Source organism: Neofelis nebulosa, chromosome 4, assembly GCF_028018385.1.
Source record: "Neofelis nebulosa isolate mNeoNeb1 chromosome 4, mNeoNeb1.pri, whole genome shotgun sequence".
Taxonomy (NCBI): Eukaryota; Metazoa; Chordata; class Mammalia; order Carnivora; family Felidae; genus Neofelis; species Neofelis nebulosa.
In genome coordinates this window covers 90,791,878-90,809,638 of record NC_080785.1, presented here as the reverse complement: position 1 = coordinate 90,809,638, position 17,761 = coordinate 90,791,878, and the positions used below count along the sequence as shown (strand labels likewise).

The 17,761-nt window shown below is 48.2% G+C and overlaps 1 protein-coding gene across 12 annotated transcripts in view; it reads left to right on the top strand.

The window, feature by feature from the left end:
- The window catches only part of ATXN7L1 (ataxin 7 like 1), a 248,477-nt gene that overhangs the window by 192,870 nt on the left and 37,846 nt on the right, over nucleotides 1-17,761 (top strand). The gene's annotated exons all lie outside the window — the stretch shown is intronic.

Below are 17,761 nucleotides of genomic sequence, written 5' to 3'. Positions count from 1 at the left end.
CAAATGCTGACAGCCTCTACTTGGAACACCTAGGACGGGCTTATGACAGAGCCTGTAGCCTTCTCGGTCGGGCATCGTGAAGGCAGACAGGGGATAAGTGTGGAGCCTGCCTCATTTATATATTTAAAGGGAAAAAGTGTTCTGTTAATTAATGATCGTTAATTACACTTAAGTTCATCCCTAGTAAAGCTGTGGACTGACATCATCCATCAATTTAATTTGTCACTGCTCTCTGGAAATTATGATGACTTTGTACAGAGCTCATTATGCCAGATCAATGAAAAGAGCCTCTTGCGATACACTAGAAAGCTTTAGACACAGGTGTCAAGGAGGGGAGTTACCTGTCAAACAGGTGGGCCTTGTGGGCAAGCTGTGTTCTCTCGAATTGTTAGGGACGGAGCAGGTTAGGGAAGATCCAGCCGGAGAGTGACGGTTGGTGGCCCCTGGACCTGCTCGCACGGAGTGTGAGTCTCTCTTTTATCAGTGACCTCGCAGAGTGCCTCCAAGCTTGTTTGCAGAGGCAGCACCAGGTGTCTCAACAGAAGCACAAGCTGTGGGATCCCCACCTGCCTACAGATCTCAGCTGGGTGGCTTTGGGCAAGTTGCTTGATCTAGTGTGTCTCAATTTTCCACATCTATAAAACGGAGCTGATAATAGCTCCACCCTGTGGCATCGTGTGAGGGTTAAGAGCGCTACAAAGCAGCAAGCGCAATGTCTGGAGCAGAGCACGCATTTGATACATATGTGACGATCATGTCATTGTTGTGTGCGCCAAAGGACGGAGCCCTTATAACTGGCAATAAAGGCCGAGATGTCCAATCTCTCTGAAACACTAGAGAAATGAAGTTGAAAAAGGACAAGGATAAAGTCACTGCTTCAGAGTCCAGAACGGAGGTACCAAGAAACCGGACGAGGAGAGCTGGACAAGGGGCTCGTGAGGAATAAGCCAGAAGGAGAATCAGGAGTTACAGAAGATCCTAGCATGAACACCACAGATGTCCGATGATACACGTGGTCCCGGCAGGGTGAGACACGGCACCAAGCATTCTCGCGGGAGACCAGCCTTCGGGGAGACCCCGGGTTAGATCAGTGTCCACACTCCATGGAAGCCAACTCCACACGTGCTCATTAAGACCTGCTATAGGGCAGAAGGTGGTTCTGAAAGAGTCTGAAAAAAATTAGCCAGGGCCCAAAGAAGAGCAACCAAAAGTGTCTCAAGGAGGGAAATCCTTCTTACGGAGAAAACAAAACAAAAAGGGCTCAAAAAACCAGAACGCTTGCCTTGTGTGAAGAGCAGAAAGCTAATGGGTGATGTGCCCACCTTCAAGCAGACAGATCTGAAGGCGGACAAGGGGTGGGCCAGAAGGAGGCTCACTGCAGCCTCGTCCTCCTTTCTCACCTCCAGCCAGCCGGGCCGTCGTCCCCCTGCCCTCTGTCGCCAGGGGTGTGTTTCAGGAAGGCTGTGAAGACTTTTCTTGGAGGCTGGGAGGGCTCCACCTCCGTTCAGGCAGACTTCTCTGGGAGCAGTATAGAAGAGCCAGCACTGAGCCAGGAGCAAAAAAAAAAAAAGCCAATTCAAGCCCGGACTTGGCCACAAACTTTCTGTGTGACCTGAACAAGTCACTTCACTTCTCTGAGTCCCATTTTCAAGCCTGAGTATTTTGTGATTCTAAGTCACAGTCCTCTCAAAAATTCTCAAAGGTTCCTCATTGCCTACTGGATTAAGAGTTAGGCCCCTAGCCCAACATAAGAGACCCTCTACAAACTGGCTCCAAACCCCCTAAATCAGTCGTCCAGTACCATGCCATTATCCCAGCTTACCCACCGTGTCTTCCTCTGGTACCTTTGCATAGAACATCCATCCACCTGTCTGCACTCAATTTAACATTTAATTAGCACCTACTATAATACTATGTGCCAATTCGATAACAAGGCCTGAGGATACATAGGGCCCTCTGATGTCTCCTATGGCATCCCTGTGCAAGATAGAAAAAGGCCTGGATACAGCCCCATCCTAGAGTGCACAATTGGCTAATGGTCTTCGTCACCTACTTCCTCAATCAGACATCCTAGTGCAGTGCATAACCTGTACAACCGTACACTGAAGCCTTGGGGATGCAAGATTAAATAAGACACAGACTCTTAGGGAGTCTGTAAAAAGAGACATAAGCTAACACAGAATGCAATGGGATAAGAGCCAAGATATTTGTAGCACAAAAGACAGGCACCTACCTCAGCCTGAGAACTCAGAAAAGGTTTTTCAGAAGGGGTCACACGTGAGCTGAATTTGAGGGATAAGTAGGAATAATCTAGACAAAGAAAACTTGATTACAATGGTAAATGTTATATATATTTTAACACAATTGTTTTTTAACATTTTGAGTGTGGGAAGAGGGTCCCAGGCGAAGGGACCAGAATGTACAATCGTATTTGCATGTGGGGAGAGGCGGACAGGGCCATATTAGAAAGTTCCACTGGGTGTGCTAAGTGTAGGGACTGGGAGTCCATCCTGAAAGCCCCATGGGGCTGTTAAAGGAGCAGCTTTGAGCTGCCCCCAGTGTAAAGGATGGCTTGAGGGGCCACTCAGGAAGCAGTGAGGGTGTTTTTGCATAATTCAGGTGAGCTGTGGTGACGTCCTGTACCCAGGCAGCAGTCGTGGACATGTGCAGAAGGAGCCAGCGGGGAGAAATACTAGGGAGGAACACACCACAGGACTCTAGTGTTCATTGCACACACAGCTTGCAATGCAAGAGAAGACTGGTCCAGACTTGGACAACTGGATGTTGACCGGTCCTCTCACTTTCTCAAGAGGAGGATAGAAAGGGCCAGAGTTTAGGGTGGGGAGGAGAGGATGAATTAAACTGGGAAGTCATTGGAGTATGAAGTACAGGCATGCCTCAAACATATTGAAGGTTCGGGTCCTGCCACAATGAAGCAAATATCACGATAAAGCAAGTCACATGAATTTTTTGGTTTCCCAATGCATATAAAAGTTATGTACACACTACACTGTAGTCTGTGAAGTGTGTAATAGCATTGTGTCTAAAGAAAACAATGTATACACCTTAATTTAAAAATACTTTATTGCTATAAAATGTGCTAATCATCATCTGAGCTTTCTTTTTTTTTTTTTCAATCTGAGCTTTCAATGAGACATAATCTTTCTGCTGGTGGAGGGTCTTGCCTTGAGTTGATGGTTACTGAAGGTTGGGTGACTGGCAATTTTTTTTAAATTTAATTTTTTTAATTTGCATCCAAATTAGCATATAGTGCAACAATGATTTCAGGAGTAGATTCCTTAGTGCCCCTTACCCATTTAGCACACCCCCCTCCCACAACCCCTTCAGTAACCCTCAGTTTGTTCTCCATATTTATGAGTCTCTTCTGCTTTGTCCCCCTCCCTGTTTTTATATTATTTTTATTTCCTTTCCCTTATGTTCATCTGTTTTGTCTCTTAAAGTCCTCATATGAGTGAAGTCATATGATATTTGTCTTTCTCTGACTAATTTCGCTTAGCATAATACCCTCCAGTTCCATCCACATAGTTGCAAATGGCAAGATTACATTCTTTTTGATTGCCGAGTAATACCCCATTGTGTGTGTGTGTGTGTGTGTATATATATATATATATGTGTGTATATATATATATACATATATATATATATATATATATATGTATATATATATATATGCCCACATCTTCTGTATCCATTCATCCATCAGTGGACATTGGGCTCTTTCCAGACTTTGGCTGTTGTTGATAGTGCTACTATAAACATGGGGGTGCATGTGCCCCTTCGAAACAGCACACCTGTATCCCTTGGGTAAATAACCTAGTAGTGCAATTGCTGGGTCGCAGGATAGTTCTATTTTTAATTTTTTGAGGACCCTCCACACTGTTTTCCAGAGTGGCTGCACCAGCTTGCATTCCCACCAACAATGCAAAAGAGATCCTCTTTCTCTGCATCCTCGCCAACATCTGTTGTTGCCTGAGTTGTTAATTTTAGCCATTCTGACAGGTGTGAGGTGGTATCTCATTGTGGTTTTGATTTGTATTTCCCTGATGATGAGTGATGTTAAGCATTTTTTCATGTGTCGGTTGGCCATCTGGATGTCTCTTTTGGAAAAGTGTCTATTCGTGTCTTTGGCCCATTTCTTCACTGGATTATTTGTTTTTTCGGTGTTGAGTTTGGTAAGTTCTTTATAGATTTTGGATACTAACCCTTTATCTGATATGTTGTTTGCAAATATCTTCTCCCATTCTGTCAGTTGCCTTTTAGTTTTGCTGATTGTTTCCTTTGCTGTGCAGAAGCTTTTTACTTTGATGAGGTCCCAATAGCTCATTTTTGCTTTTGCTTCCCTTGCTTCTGCAGACGTGTTGAGTAAGAAGTTGCCATGAAGCAACTTCATGGTCAAAGAGTTTTTGCCTCTAGGATTTGATGGCTTCCTTCCATCCATTTTGAGTTTATTTTTGTGTATGGTGTAAGAAAGTGGTCCAGGTTCATTCTTCTGCATGTCGCTGTCCAGTTTTCCCAGCACCACTTGCTGAAGAGACTGTCTTTATTCCATTGGATATTCTTTCCTGCTTTGTCAAAGATTAGTTGGCCATACATTGTGGGTCCATTTCTGGGTTCTCTATTCTGTTCCGTTGATCTGAGTGTCTGTTTTTGTGCCATGTGGCAATTTTTAAAGTAAGACAACAACAAACAAAGTTTGCCACATTGATGGATTCTTCAAAAACGATTTCTCTGCAGCTTCCCATGCTGTTTGATAGCATTTTACCCACTTCAGAATTGGAATCAGCCCTCTCAAACCCTGCCACTAAATTTATGTAATGTTCTCTTTTTTTTTAACGTTTATTTATTTGTGTAAGAGAGACAGCGTGAGCGGGGGTGGGGCAGAGAGGGGGGGGACAGAGGATCCGAAGCAGGCTCTGTGCTGACAGCAGCAAGCCCAATGCATGGCTCGAACTCATGAACTGTGAGATCATGACCTGAGTTGAAGTTGGATGCTAAACTGACTGAGCCACCCAGCCGCCCCAATTTATACAATATTCTAAATCCTCTGTCGTCATTTCAACTATTTTCTGGGCATCTTCCCCAGGAGTAGATTCCATCTCAGGAAACCACTTTCTCTGTTCATGCATCAGAAGCAACTCCTCATCCATTAAAGTTCCATCATGAGATCGTGGCCATGCAGCCCCGTCCTCAGGCTCCTCATTCTCATCTCATTCCATCTTCTCGTCCTAGTTCTGCTGTTTCCACCTGTCTGCAGTTACTTCCTCCACTACAGTCTCGAACCCCTCTTAATTCACTTAATAGTGAATTCTTTCCAAATGGTTTTCAGTTAACTTTACCCAGATCCATCAGAGGAATTACAATCTATGGCAGCTATAGCCTTATGAAGTCTATTTCTTAAATAATAAGACCTGAAAGACACAATGATTCCTTGATCCATAGGCTACAGAATGTATGTTGTGTTAGCAGTCATAAGAACAACATGAACCTCATTGTACCTACATCAAAGCTCTGGGGTGACCAGATTCATTGTCAATAAGCAATCCTATTCTGGGGCACCTGGGGCACTCAGTCGGTTAAGCATCCGACTTCAGCTCTGGTCATGATCTCACAGTCCATGAGTTTGAGCCTGCATCAGGCTCTGTGCTGACAGCTTGGAGCCTGGAACCTGCTTCAGATTCTGTGTTTGTCTCTCTCTCTCTCTTTCTGCCCCTCCCCCACTTGTCCTCTGTCTGTCTCTCTCTCTCTCAAAAATAAACATTAAAAAAAATTTTTTTAATAAGCAGTCATATTTTGGAAGGCATCTTTTCTGAGTAGTAGGTCTCAACAGTGGGCTTCAAATACTCAGAAAACTATGTTGTAAACAGAGTGCCGTCATCCAGGTTTTGTTGTATTGGTTAGAGAGCACAGGCAGAGTAGATTTAGTGTGATTCTTAAGGACGCTAGGATTTTCGGAATCATAGATGAGCATTAGCTTTAACTTAAAGTCACCAGCTGCCTTAACAGGAGAGTCAGCCAGTCCTTCAAAGCTTTAAAGCCGGGCATTGACTTCCCTCTCCCTATGAAAGTCCCAGATGGCATCTTCTTCCAGGAGAAGGCTGCTTCACCTGCACTGAAAATCTGTTGTTTAGTGTAGCCACCTTCATTAATGATCTCAGCTAGATCTTCCGGAGAGTTACTCCAGCTTCTACATCAGCACCTTCTGCTTCACCCTGCACTTTTATGTTATGGAGATTCCTTAAACCTCATGAACCAACCTCTGCTAGCTTCAAATGTTTTTTTCTGTCACTTCCCCGCCTCTCTCAGCCTACATAGAATTGAAGAGAGTTGGGCCTTGCTCTGGATTAGGCTTTGCTTAAAGGAATGTCGTGGCTGGTTTGATCTTCTGTCCAAGACCACTCAAACTTTCTCCTTAGCAGCAACAAGGCTGTTTTGCTTTCTCGTCATTCATGTGTTCAACTGGAATTAATTTCCTTCAAGAACTTTTCCTTTGCGTTCACAACTTGGCTAACTGTGTGGTGCGAGGGGCCTAGCTTTTGGCCTGTCTTGGCTTTCCACAGGCCTTCCTCACTAAGTTTAATCGTTTCTAGCTTTTGGTTTCAAATGAAAGACGTGTGACTTTTTTTTCCCTTGAACACTTACAAGCTATTGTAGGGTTATTCACTGGCCTGGTTTCGATATTTTTTTTTAAGTTTATTTATTTATTTGTGAGAGTGAGAGCATGCAGGAGGAGCAGAGAGAGAGGGAGAGAAAGAGAGAGAGAATCCCAAGCAGGCTCCACACTGTCAGCACAGAGCCCAATGTGGGGCTCGATCTCACAAACCGTGAGATCATGACCTAAGCTGAAACAAAGAGTCAGATACCTAAACAACTTAGCCCCCCAGGTGTCCCTTGATTTTAATAATTGTCGTGTTTCAGGGAATAGGGAGTCCCGAGGAGAGGGAGAGAACCAGGGAACAGCTGGTCAGTGGAGCAATCAATACACGTGTTTATCACCTAGTTTGCGATCTCGTATGGCGGTTCGTGGCACCCCAAAACAATTATTACAATAGTAACATCAAAGATCGCTGACAACAAATATAATAATAATGAAAAGATTGAAATATTGCAAGAATTACCAAAATGTGACCCAGAGGCATGAAGTAAACACGTGCCATTGGAAAAATGGTGCCAATGGCCTTGTTCACCGCAGCGTTGCCACACAGCCTCAGTTTGTAAAAAAAAAAAAAAAAAAAAGCACAGTTTGTGCAAAGTTCAACAAAGGGAAATGCAGTAAAACTAGGCATCCCTGTATCCGAGGAAGGTCCGCATAGAGATGTTCGGTTGGTGGCATTGCACGTTTGGACCCAGAGGTCAGGAGAGAGGTGTGGGCTGGGAATGGAGCTTTGACAGTCATCAGTGGAGACACAGGCCTTGAGACCGTAGGTACAGATGCACCCTCTGGGGAAGGTACGTGGCTTGAGAGAAGCAGGGGCTGAGGGCAGGGCCGAGGAGAGTCGGGGCCCCCGGGGAAGACAGCCCTGAGGAGGCAGGGACTGCAAAGTCGAGAATCTTCCCACAGCATCCTGGCCCTCTTTCCTGGTCCAAATCCCCCACTGCCCTCACTGCCTATCCCACTGGCCACCTTCCTCTACCTGCCATTCACGCATTCCCTCCTTGCAGGCCACTGGTATGCTGGCATCTCCCTTTTAATTCCCAGGACCCTTCATTTTTACCTTTCCCATGACTCTGTCCATGGTCTGCCACAGGTGAGACCTCGTGTCATTCCTTCTGCTCGGAAGTAATTGCAGAATCTCCTGCATGGTGGGGCCTCACGCTCCGCAAACATGGTCCCTTTGTCAGTAAATATTTGTCGAATTGAGTGAAATTGATCTGACCATTGAAAAGGATTGTAAGATTTCTATTCTTGGGACAGTTAACCTTTTATCTACACGTGTTTGGGCTGGTGCCATCCAATGGAAATGTAATGTGTGACACGAGTGGAAATGTAAATTTTCTAGCAGCCACGTTGGAAAAAGGGAAAGGAAACAATTTTTAATAATATAGTTTATTTAACCTAATATACCCACTATTTTATAATTTCAACATAAATCGGTGAGATAATTTTCTGGTTTTTTTCCCTAATATATCCACTATCTTATAATTCCAACATATAATCAGTGAGATAATTTTTACTTTTTTCCTAATATATCCACCATCTTATAATTTCAACGTATAATCAGCGAGATAATTTTTGTTTTTTTGTTCTACCAAGTCTTCGAAATCCTGTGTGTTTTACACCTACAGCACCCGTCAATTTGGACACCAAATTTTCATCAGAAATATTTTATCCATTTTTAGGTTTCATAAACAACTAGAGATCATAAAATGAATTTGCAAACCCAAGTTGTTCCAGACACACTTAAACATTTTCTTTTTCTTTCTTTCTTTCTTTCTTTGTTTTTTTTTATGTTTATTTATCTTAGAGAGAGAGACAGCATGCAAGTGGGGAAGGGGCAGAGAGAGAGAGGGAGACAGAGGATCTGAAGCGGGCTCTGTGCTGACAGTGTGGAGTCCAAGACAGGTCTCAAGCCCACAAGATCATGACCTGAGCCGAAGTCGGACACTTAACCACCCAGGCGCCCCTAAACATTTTCTAATAACTGAATCAAACTTATTCAAATTACATAAAATTCAAAATTCAGTTCCTCAACCACTTTTTTAAATGCTCAATAGCCACAAATGGCTAGTGGCTTCCGTGTCGGACCGCACAAACCTGGACACCTTGGCCAGGTGACCCTTGGTAAGCCCCTCTGGTTCTTTGATTCACAGGTGTATGAATGTGGCTCCTGGCATCTCTGGGATGTTATGCTCCCCGCTGGAACTGATAGATTCTAGGGTGGAAGGAACGTTTGCTCTTCTCCCACATTAGCCTGCCGCTGTTGGGTGTGAGGTGGGAACCGGCCTAGAGGTCCCAGTCGGGCAGTGCAGAGACTCCCCTGCCCCAGAGGAGCTCTGTAGCAGCCCCTAGAGGTCAGAAAAGCATAAGTCTTGGGTGCAGGTGGTGGACTGTGGCCTTCAGATTAGACTTAACATCAGGTTAGGGGCGCCCTTTTCCAAGTAGCTCAAACTCCCATGTACAGAAATAAAAACGCCACTCCTGAGTTGAGGCTGACCTCGTGGCATCTCATGCAAGGTGAAATGGCCCGTGGGTTTGTTATTTGCTCCCTTCTGTGGATGGGGAGGTTAAAAAATAATTCCGCGTTAGAAGAAAGGGAGAAACAGAGAGGGCATCCTTGTGCTACCAAATTTGTCCCGTGTGGGTCTCCCCAGCAGCACTCCCAGTGCCGCCCCCCCCAGCCCCCAGTCAGAGCCCCTCTCCACTGGTGCATGGTCCTGCAGGGGGTCAGGCCAGAGAATACCCTGCCCGTGGTCTTGCCATCCAGGTGTCCATGGAGCCCATAAAGGTGGAGGGAGGGGCACAAGATGATTCTGTCTCTAGGTGGAAGTCAAAAGGGATTTATGGCTATTCAGCCCTTTTGAGCTAAAATGAACATTTCAGCCTTTACTTCTGATTTCCTACTCAGCCAGGGGACTAGCCCCGCATAGGGACTAAGTCAGCCAGTCTGACTTTCCCACCTGCTGTCACTTCGGCTATCCTAGTCCAGGAAGGGAGCCATAGGGAACTGAAACCTGCAAACCCGTTGATGTGGGCGAGAGCAGGGAGGAGGCTTTCCTCCCTGCATGGCTTGTTGCCTTCTCTTTGGGCCTTATCAACCCACACGTGTGTGCTGAATGCTAAATACGCTCAGCTATTAAAAATGCAGGAGATGAGCCCGCTGCTCCAGAAGGAAAATGAGCCAGAGCAAAAGAAAAATCAGCAGGCTCCCTGGCCTCCTGCGTGTGCCCGACAGTGAGGTGGGGGAGGGTCTCCCTCTCCTTCCTCAGGCAGGGCTCCTCTGGATGCTTAGAACAAGGGCTGTGTCCCCCTGGAGCAGTGGAGGTTTGGGGAGTAGGAGTGGTGTGGAAGTCTTTCCCAGCACTCTCTGCAGAGGGGGAAGAGCTGAGAGGCCCTGGCTGAGTGCCTTGGGAGAAACAAGGCTGGCTTATCGGTTCTTGCCTGGTGTTGCCATGAAGTGGGGGCAAGACCACGGCTCCGTATTAATGGCTCCCAGAGGACGTAGAGAGTCTTCTCCGGGCTCCCACTTGGGGAAATCTCAGAGATCCGAAGTGCTGCAGACCCTCCAGGTGACCCAACTTACCCTCTGATCACCCAGATTCTTAGGATTCTTGCGGCGGCCTCTGCCTGGTCTCCCTACCCCTCACCGTGCCCTTCCCCAGTCTGCCGTCCACACCCCCCACCTGAGTGCATCATGCCCCTGCCCTGCTCACAACTCTCCAGGGTCTCTCAGTTGTTTGCCTACAGAGCAGAGGCTTAACCTCTTCGGAGGTGGACATATGATCTGGCATTTCCCACTTGTCCAACTGCTGCCACCAACACTTTAACTCCTTCATTTCATATTCCAGGCGTCCCAGTCTATTTGTAGCTCCTCAGACGTGCCTCCGTGTGCTGGCATGTGCGGTTTTCCTTACCAGAAGCAACCTCTCTGCATGTGTGTCACTTCCTCCATGAAGTCTCCCCAGACTTTCTTTTTTTAACTTTTTTTTTAAATTTTTTTTTTAACGTTTATTTATTTTTGAGACAGAGAGAGACAGAGCATGAACGGGAGGGTCAGAGAGAGGGAGACACAGAATCCGAAACAGGCTCCAGCCTCCAAGCTGTCAGCACAGAGCCCGACACGGGGCTCGAACTCATGGACCGCGAGATCGTGACCTGAGCCGAAGTCGGCCGCTCAACCAACTGAGCCACCCAGGCGCCCCAACTTTTTTTTTTTTAATGTTTGTTTCTTTTTGAGAGAGACAGAGACAGAGCGTGGGTGGGGGAGGGGCAGAGAGAGAGAGGGAGACACAGAATCCGAAACAGGCTCCAGGCTCTGAGCTGTCAGCACAGAGCCTGACACGGGGCTCGAACTCATGAACCACAAGATCAGGACCTGAGTCGAAGTCAGATGCTTAACCAACTGAGCCACCCAGGTGCCCCTTCCCAGACTTTTATGCTTCTTCCTCTAAGCTCCCACTAGTACTCAAGCTACTGCTGTAAGAGCCTTCGTTGTCTGTTATACTCATTTGCATCTTTATCCTCCCCTGCCTCCATCTGGACCTTTAGCTCCCTGGCCTCCTGTGGTGTAGCATGGAATCCAGCATCCCAGCAAATATTTGCTAAGTGAATGAATAATGAGTGAATGAATGAAGGAGCCTGTGAAATAGAACTGCTCCTTTCCCCCTCCTCATGCGGTTTTTCTGATGCTAAAGGAAACGACAGGTATAGATAGCTATGTTTTGAGTTCTGGGTGAGAAATCAGACTGCCAGGCTCCCATCATGGGACTGTTGTCCCTATCACAATTATGAGAGTTGGGAAGGGAGAAGTATGGTCCTGGATGATAAAAAGGAAAAAACCTTTGTGCTCTGGCAAGAAGGGGAAGCTATTTTCCCTTAAATTAAGGAAGAGGCGAGTTCAGCGCATCCTTGTACCATGGCCTCTGCCTGCATTTGCACCCATGTCCCAGGACGCACTTGACTGCGAGGAAAACCCTAATCAGAAGGGAACCAAGGAGTCGGTATAGCATCCCACAGAAGTCCCTCCCTAGACCCCACTTACAAATGCAGGCCCTCACACAAGACATGAGGGGGGCATTCTGGGGCTGGTTTTTACCCCTAGTGGTGCAGGTTTGGGTGTTAAGGGAGCAGTGGGGCAGAGGGTGAGGGGGGGAAAGGCAGGTAGAGGAAGGGAAGTAGATGGAGGTTACTGTGATGAGCCCCAGAGGGAGGGAATGGAAAGAGCAGTCATGAGAGGATGGGAGGAACAGGCCAGAATGTTAGAGCATCCGGGGGGACCATGTCCCTTCCAGGACACAGAGGCGTAGGAACTGAAACACTTGAGTGCTGCAGGCTCACTGGGTTTCCAGATGATCAAGATAAGGACAATGGACAGCTCCTTGTGTAGAAACTCAGCTGACCTTGTCAAGTCCCAAAAGTGCTCCGAAATAGGGACTAGAGTCTAGGGAAGGAACATACAGGCTAGGACAGCTGGGAAGGAAACAAATGACATGGCCGAGAAAGGGAGGAGGAGCCACAAAAATTAGTAGTCACCGTCCTCTGTGCTCGCACTGCACATGGTACTTATTAGACGCCTCCAGAGCCTCACGTCTGCTCGGTGGCAAGATGAGGAAGCAGCCCACACTGATGAAGAGAATGGTCCGAGATTACAGCTGGACGATGGTGGAGCTGGGACTCTACCCCAGGACTTCTCACTGCCAGTGCTAAGATCAGGTGCACCGTCCTGAGAGCTGCTTGAAGTCAAGCCCCATTGCTGCCCTTTGCTTTGCTGATTGAATGCCCTGAGGCAACCTTTCTAAACCCCAGGTTCCTCCTCTATAAACTGGGGGTGAAGGTTAGGTACGATCTTCCATAGCCTCCTGGCCAGCAGTGGCAAGTGCTCAGTGTATGAGTGTCAAGAGACAATGAGAGGATCGACAAGCCGCCCCCCCCCCACCCGCCTCCTTTGTAATCACTCTGGCTCCTCCACCAGGAAGGGAGACAGCTGCAGGCTGCCACTTACCTCCAGCGTTTGTTCTGGCAGAGCACTGGTTGGTTTTATCGTGTTATGTGACTTAACCTTCACTGAGAACATTAATTCACTCATCGACCATTCACCGAGCCCTTCCTCAGTGCCAAATAATGCATATGTCACTGAGGTAACTCCAGAGCAACATGGACACTTGGTCAAGGTCCTTGTCCTCAGGTAGCCCATTTTCTGGTCAGGCCACATTAACATAGAACTGAGACCTTGCCATTTGACATGATAAATGTGGCACAAACACCTAGGAAGGAACAGCCAGCCCTGAGAGAGAAGAGGACATTTCATCTGGATCTGGGCAGATGGGGGAGTATTCACCCGGAGGAGGGAGGAGGGCACCGCCACAGAAGGAACCGCCCAGCCCACATAAAGGCCGGGAGCCAAGCTGAGAGCTGGGTGTTTAAGGAGCGGTAAGAGCCCCACCAGGCTGTGGGGGAAGGTTCCCCAGGGCACGGGCTGTGGGGGGCTGGGCTGTGAGGTTGGACTCTGGACAGCGGGGAGCCCGCCAAGCCTTTGGAACAGCAGGACTGCGGGGTCAGATTTGCACGGGAGCTGAGTGGAGGCTGAGAAGAGGCTGGGACGGAAAGACTGGTGGTAGGGATTTTCATCAGTGTTCAGGCGAGCAACGATGACCTGCAGGTAGACCTGTGAGTGACCGAATGTCAGGAAAGAGCCAAGGTCTCTGACTGGATGGTGATGTTGTGAACCAGAAGAGTTTGTTTTTTGTTTTTTGTTTTAATACAAAGTATTTAGTTTGGGACAAAGAATTTCCTGAGTCTGCTGTAGGTCCATGTCAAGTCTCCAGCTCTTGATGGTTTAAACAGTGTGCTCAGTGTTCTGGATGGAGGTGTTTGGGGTGCAGGGCTGCCTGCCCAGGATTCCGTGTGGAGAAGGAAAGAGCAGAGTGAGTGACACCCTGGCTCCCTGGCCACTTGTGAGGGAAGACGCTCCCTGGGGCTCTTCATGTGTGAAGGACGGTGGGAAGCAGAGGCTGGGGCACCCACAGGCAGCCAGGGACACCGTGCCATTTGTGCATCCCCAGTCTGCTCAGAACAAGCTTCCTGAAAGCAAAAGCTGAGGACCTGAGCCCAGGGCTTGGCTCCGGGCCTCCCCTGGCAGGGGGTGAGGGAGGATGTTCTGTGAGGAGTCCTCTCCCCTCCCCACCACCCCCCAGTCAGTGTTGGCTCCTGGGCCCGAGAGAGACAGTGAATGTCTTGGCTGTGCTGGGTCTGGAAGGCGAGGAACAGGCCGGGCAGACGGGAGCCGCCTGCAGCTCTGGTAGCGGGAGCCAATGACCTCTGGTGGCTACAGAGGGGAGCGCTCCTGCTTGCTTCTCCTGAGCCTGTCCTGGGCCGGGGGGGCGGGGGTGGTGGTGGTTGGGGCTCTGTTCTGCTCTGCACCAGCGCTCCCCCCAGGATCCACTTGCTTCCTAGTCACTGACGTCTCAAGTCCTGCCCTCAGAGGCTCTGATACCATTTATGCCTTGATGTGAATTTCACTCAGTATTCGTTTTAACTGACACTTTTAGTTGTCAGAGCAGGTGCAATTGGTCTGGCCTAGGGTTGGTCTCATACTCCTCCTGGATGCGCCACCCAAGGCAGCAGCACAGCAGGCAAGCTGGTCCAAGTGCACTCTAGAGACAGCCTGTCCTGCACGACTTACCCTGCTGTGCCAGGACTCTGTTTTCCCTTCTTCATCTTCCTTTCCTGTAGCTTGCTGATTTTTTCCCACAGTCTTAGGGCATTACGACTCACCAGGAATGGCATTTAGTGCCTGTTGATCTCCCAGCGGGTTTGGGGACCACCTTCTGAGCTCCAGGCCTTGCGAAACCCTGATTAACCAAAGTGCTGGAGAGACTTAACAGAGGCTGATGCTGGGGCCTTCCGCCTCCAGGAAATCTGGAGCAGCTGAGAACCCATGCAGTCAGTCTTACAGAAGATGTCTTAGAGCCAGAAGGACCCCTGTTACCTCCTGCTCACTTTTCCTCCGGAATGCGTTCTCCAGCTGGGATCTCTAACCTCTTGTCCAGGCTTGGGCCGTGCATACAAGATCAGGGATTGAGAAGCAATGGGGAAGGGAAGATGTCCTACCTAGTTCTGTTTTTCCTCTTCACTACACCCCCCCAAAAGTGATCCTCCCCTGGGTGAATATGGTAAATATGGAAGGCCACCAGCCCCTTCCTCCTCCCGCCTTGTGTGGCCCTCCCTCCATTGTCGGACCAGAAGGCAAAGAGGACACAAGTTTCTGATGAGTTGCACCCCAGAGGTATACCCCACAAGACTCAGGGGCAGTAGGGAGAGGGGACAGCACAATCTTCTCTCCCCTTTTTATTTTAGCTCCAAGTTGTTGAAGGCCAACTGTATGCCCAGAACTTTGCTAAGCACTCCGTTTGTATGATCTCATGTAATCACCTCAAATCTCTACCATGATCTTCATTTTACTGATAGGGAAACTGAGGCCCAGAGTGGTAAGTTCCTGAAATAAGGTAGGGAGGGCAGCCCCCATATGCCTATACGAGTCTGTCCCCGCTGAGGAGGCAGGGAGGAACTGAAACTGGCACATTTCCACTTTCCAGGTCAGCCACCCTCTTCTAATTCTCACAGAAGTCCTTACAGGCTTGCCGAGGCCCTGGACTCGGGAAGTCTGATGGCTTTTCTACCATAAGCAACTGGCAGGATTCGCATCTAGGTTTGTCTGATTTGAAGCCTATATTCCTAACGATTTTATCCTAAACTATCTTGCAACGCCCCGTAGAGCAATGACATCCAACCCTCCTTGTTTCACTTGCTCCTGGCCACTTTTACAATTCCTCAAAGTCCCCAGGTTCATCTCTCCCCCATTCATAATGGGCTGAAGGGAAAGTCCCACATCTTCTCAGTGGCTAACCACCTCTCCTCCGAGTTGATGGAGATGTTGGCCCATCACCCAAGTCACTGATGGAGATGCTCTAACCTTCCTGGCCGGCGACAGGCCCCTGTGAGCTCTGCTGGGTACCGCTCTGGGCTGGCACAAGACCCCGCTACCCAATCTTTTTTGCCTCTGCTGCCAGGGCCTCTCACCCCCAATAGCTCTGTGGTCTGACCACGTTTTCCCAGTTTATTGAGGGTGGGTTATATGGGAGTGAATCCAAAGCTGTGCAAAGGCCAGGAGAGAGTAAACACAGTGCTTTCTCCCTGACCACCGGACCTGACCCTCAGCCACAAAATAATATTAGATTAATCTAGCAGGTGTTTTTTTTTTTTTTAATTTATGTGCTCTGTGGTTGATTACCCTGTTTTCTGTTTGCTTAAGGTGTTTACAAATTGGCTTTCTAAAAGTTTTTCCCAATCTATTTTTCCAGATTAAAAAAAAAAAAAAAAAACAAACATTGATTCATTCATCGGGATTTACATAGTGCCTCCTCTATCCATTGAGGACTTTGTAGCTCTGTTACTGAGGCTGATTCTTAGCAATTGCCTGACCCTCAGGCTTTAAGAATGTCCCAGGTATTTCTTCCACTTGAAGAATTTAAACTTGATGTAAATAATGTCCTGATAGCTGCTCCCAGAATGCATCCAAATGAGCCAAATTTAATTCCTTCCCTGAGGATCTTTTAAAATAGAGTAAATCCCCCCTTTTATTTGGGATGACTTAAATACTGTCACTGCTTAGAAGGCAGGAGGCTGGGTGAGGTGGCCTGTTCAAGGATCTGGCAGTGACTCAGAGATCCTCAAAATTCTGCCAGGCCAGTAGCACAGGCACATGGGCCTTTGTCGAAAGAATTGGTGGGAAGAAATCAGACAGCTGAGAACTCTCATCAGACACATAACCCACAGCACAAATACCATATGTCTTCGGGCTCTTGCCTGTCAAATCCATCTTTACCCTGCGCCGGTAAGTAGAGCAGAGCTGGCAACGATTTCTGCAGGCCTCCAGATTTTCTGAACCATTCTTTTAAGACTTATCTGTTGATGATGAAAGAATAAATCAGATCCACAGGACCGTGTAGCTGGCAGGAGAGCAGCTGGTCCCGAAAGACACGGGTGGCCCTTGAAATGGCACCGTGAGATTCTTCCACCTCTGCTCTTTTGCAGACATCACCCCGGGCAGGAATCCACTTGGTGCCGGGAGAGCCATTTTTCTTAAAGCCAGAGCAGCCTCCTCGGTCCTGAATGATAAATTCAGACAGGCACTCAGGAAGAAGACATGGCAGCCAAAGCGGCAGAAAAGAAGCAAGGTAGATGTCTCCCCCACATAACCAGGAGGGTGAGGGAGGACTTCCCAGGATCCCTTCCCCGGACCAGAGACAGAGGTACAGGGCTAACAAGGAGATAACTACTCCCAGTATATTAGACACAGCAGGGGAACAAGCTGCAGCCCTGGGCTCCCTGGCAGCCAACAAAACAGGCATTATGAAAGCAACAGGGACAGAGCCGGACTCACCTTTCCCTTTCAAACTCTGCTCCTCCAAGAAAGGACAATAGCGAGGTGATAAATGCAACTGATTGTGGGACTCAGGAAGTGTGTGAGTTGCATCCCTTAAGACAAAGGGAACTTGAAACTTGAGGGGCTTGGGCTTTCCTGGGGAGGGAGGCGGTAACTGCCAGGCTTGTTTATCACCTGAGCAAACAGAGTGATAAACTGCTTAGTCATCTGGGTGTTTCCAACTACCCACCCCTCCCAGCCCCCCGACCCCACGTGGAGATGTTTGAGTTAGTGCGATTCCATGCGGGGGAGATACCCACACTGAGAAAGCAGCGGTCAGAATCTTTTGGCTTCTTTCCAATGGAAAAAATTAAACCTGTTATTCAGGGTCCACTGCCCAGGGCTGGGACACTGTACTGGCCAGCGGTGATGGTAGGGGAAGTGGGACAGTGAGAAAGGGCACCAAGGGAGAAAGCAGGAGGCAGTCGTGAGATGATGGTTTCCAGACAGCCGCACCCTCACACCCTGGAGTGTAGACACACGCGGGATGTGTGTGTAAGTGAAGCAGGGACCAGGGCTCTCAGCTGAAACGAGATGGAATGTCTGGGATCGGTTTTCCAAATTGTGTGGCACCATCTTGGAATCATTTCCTCCTTTGTTCG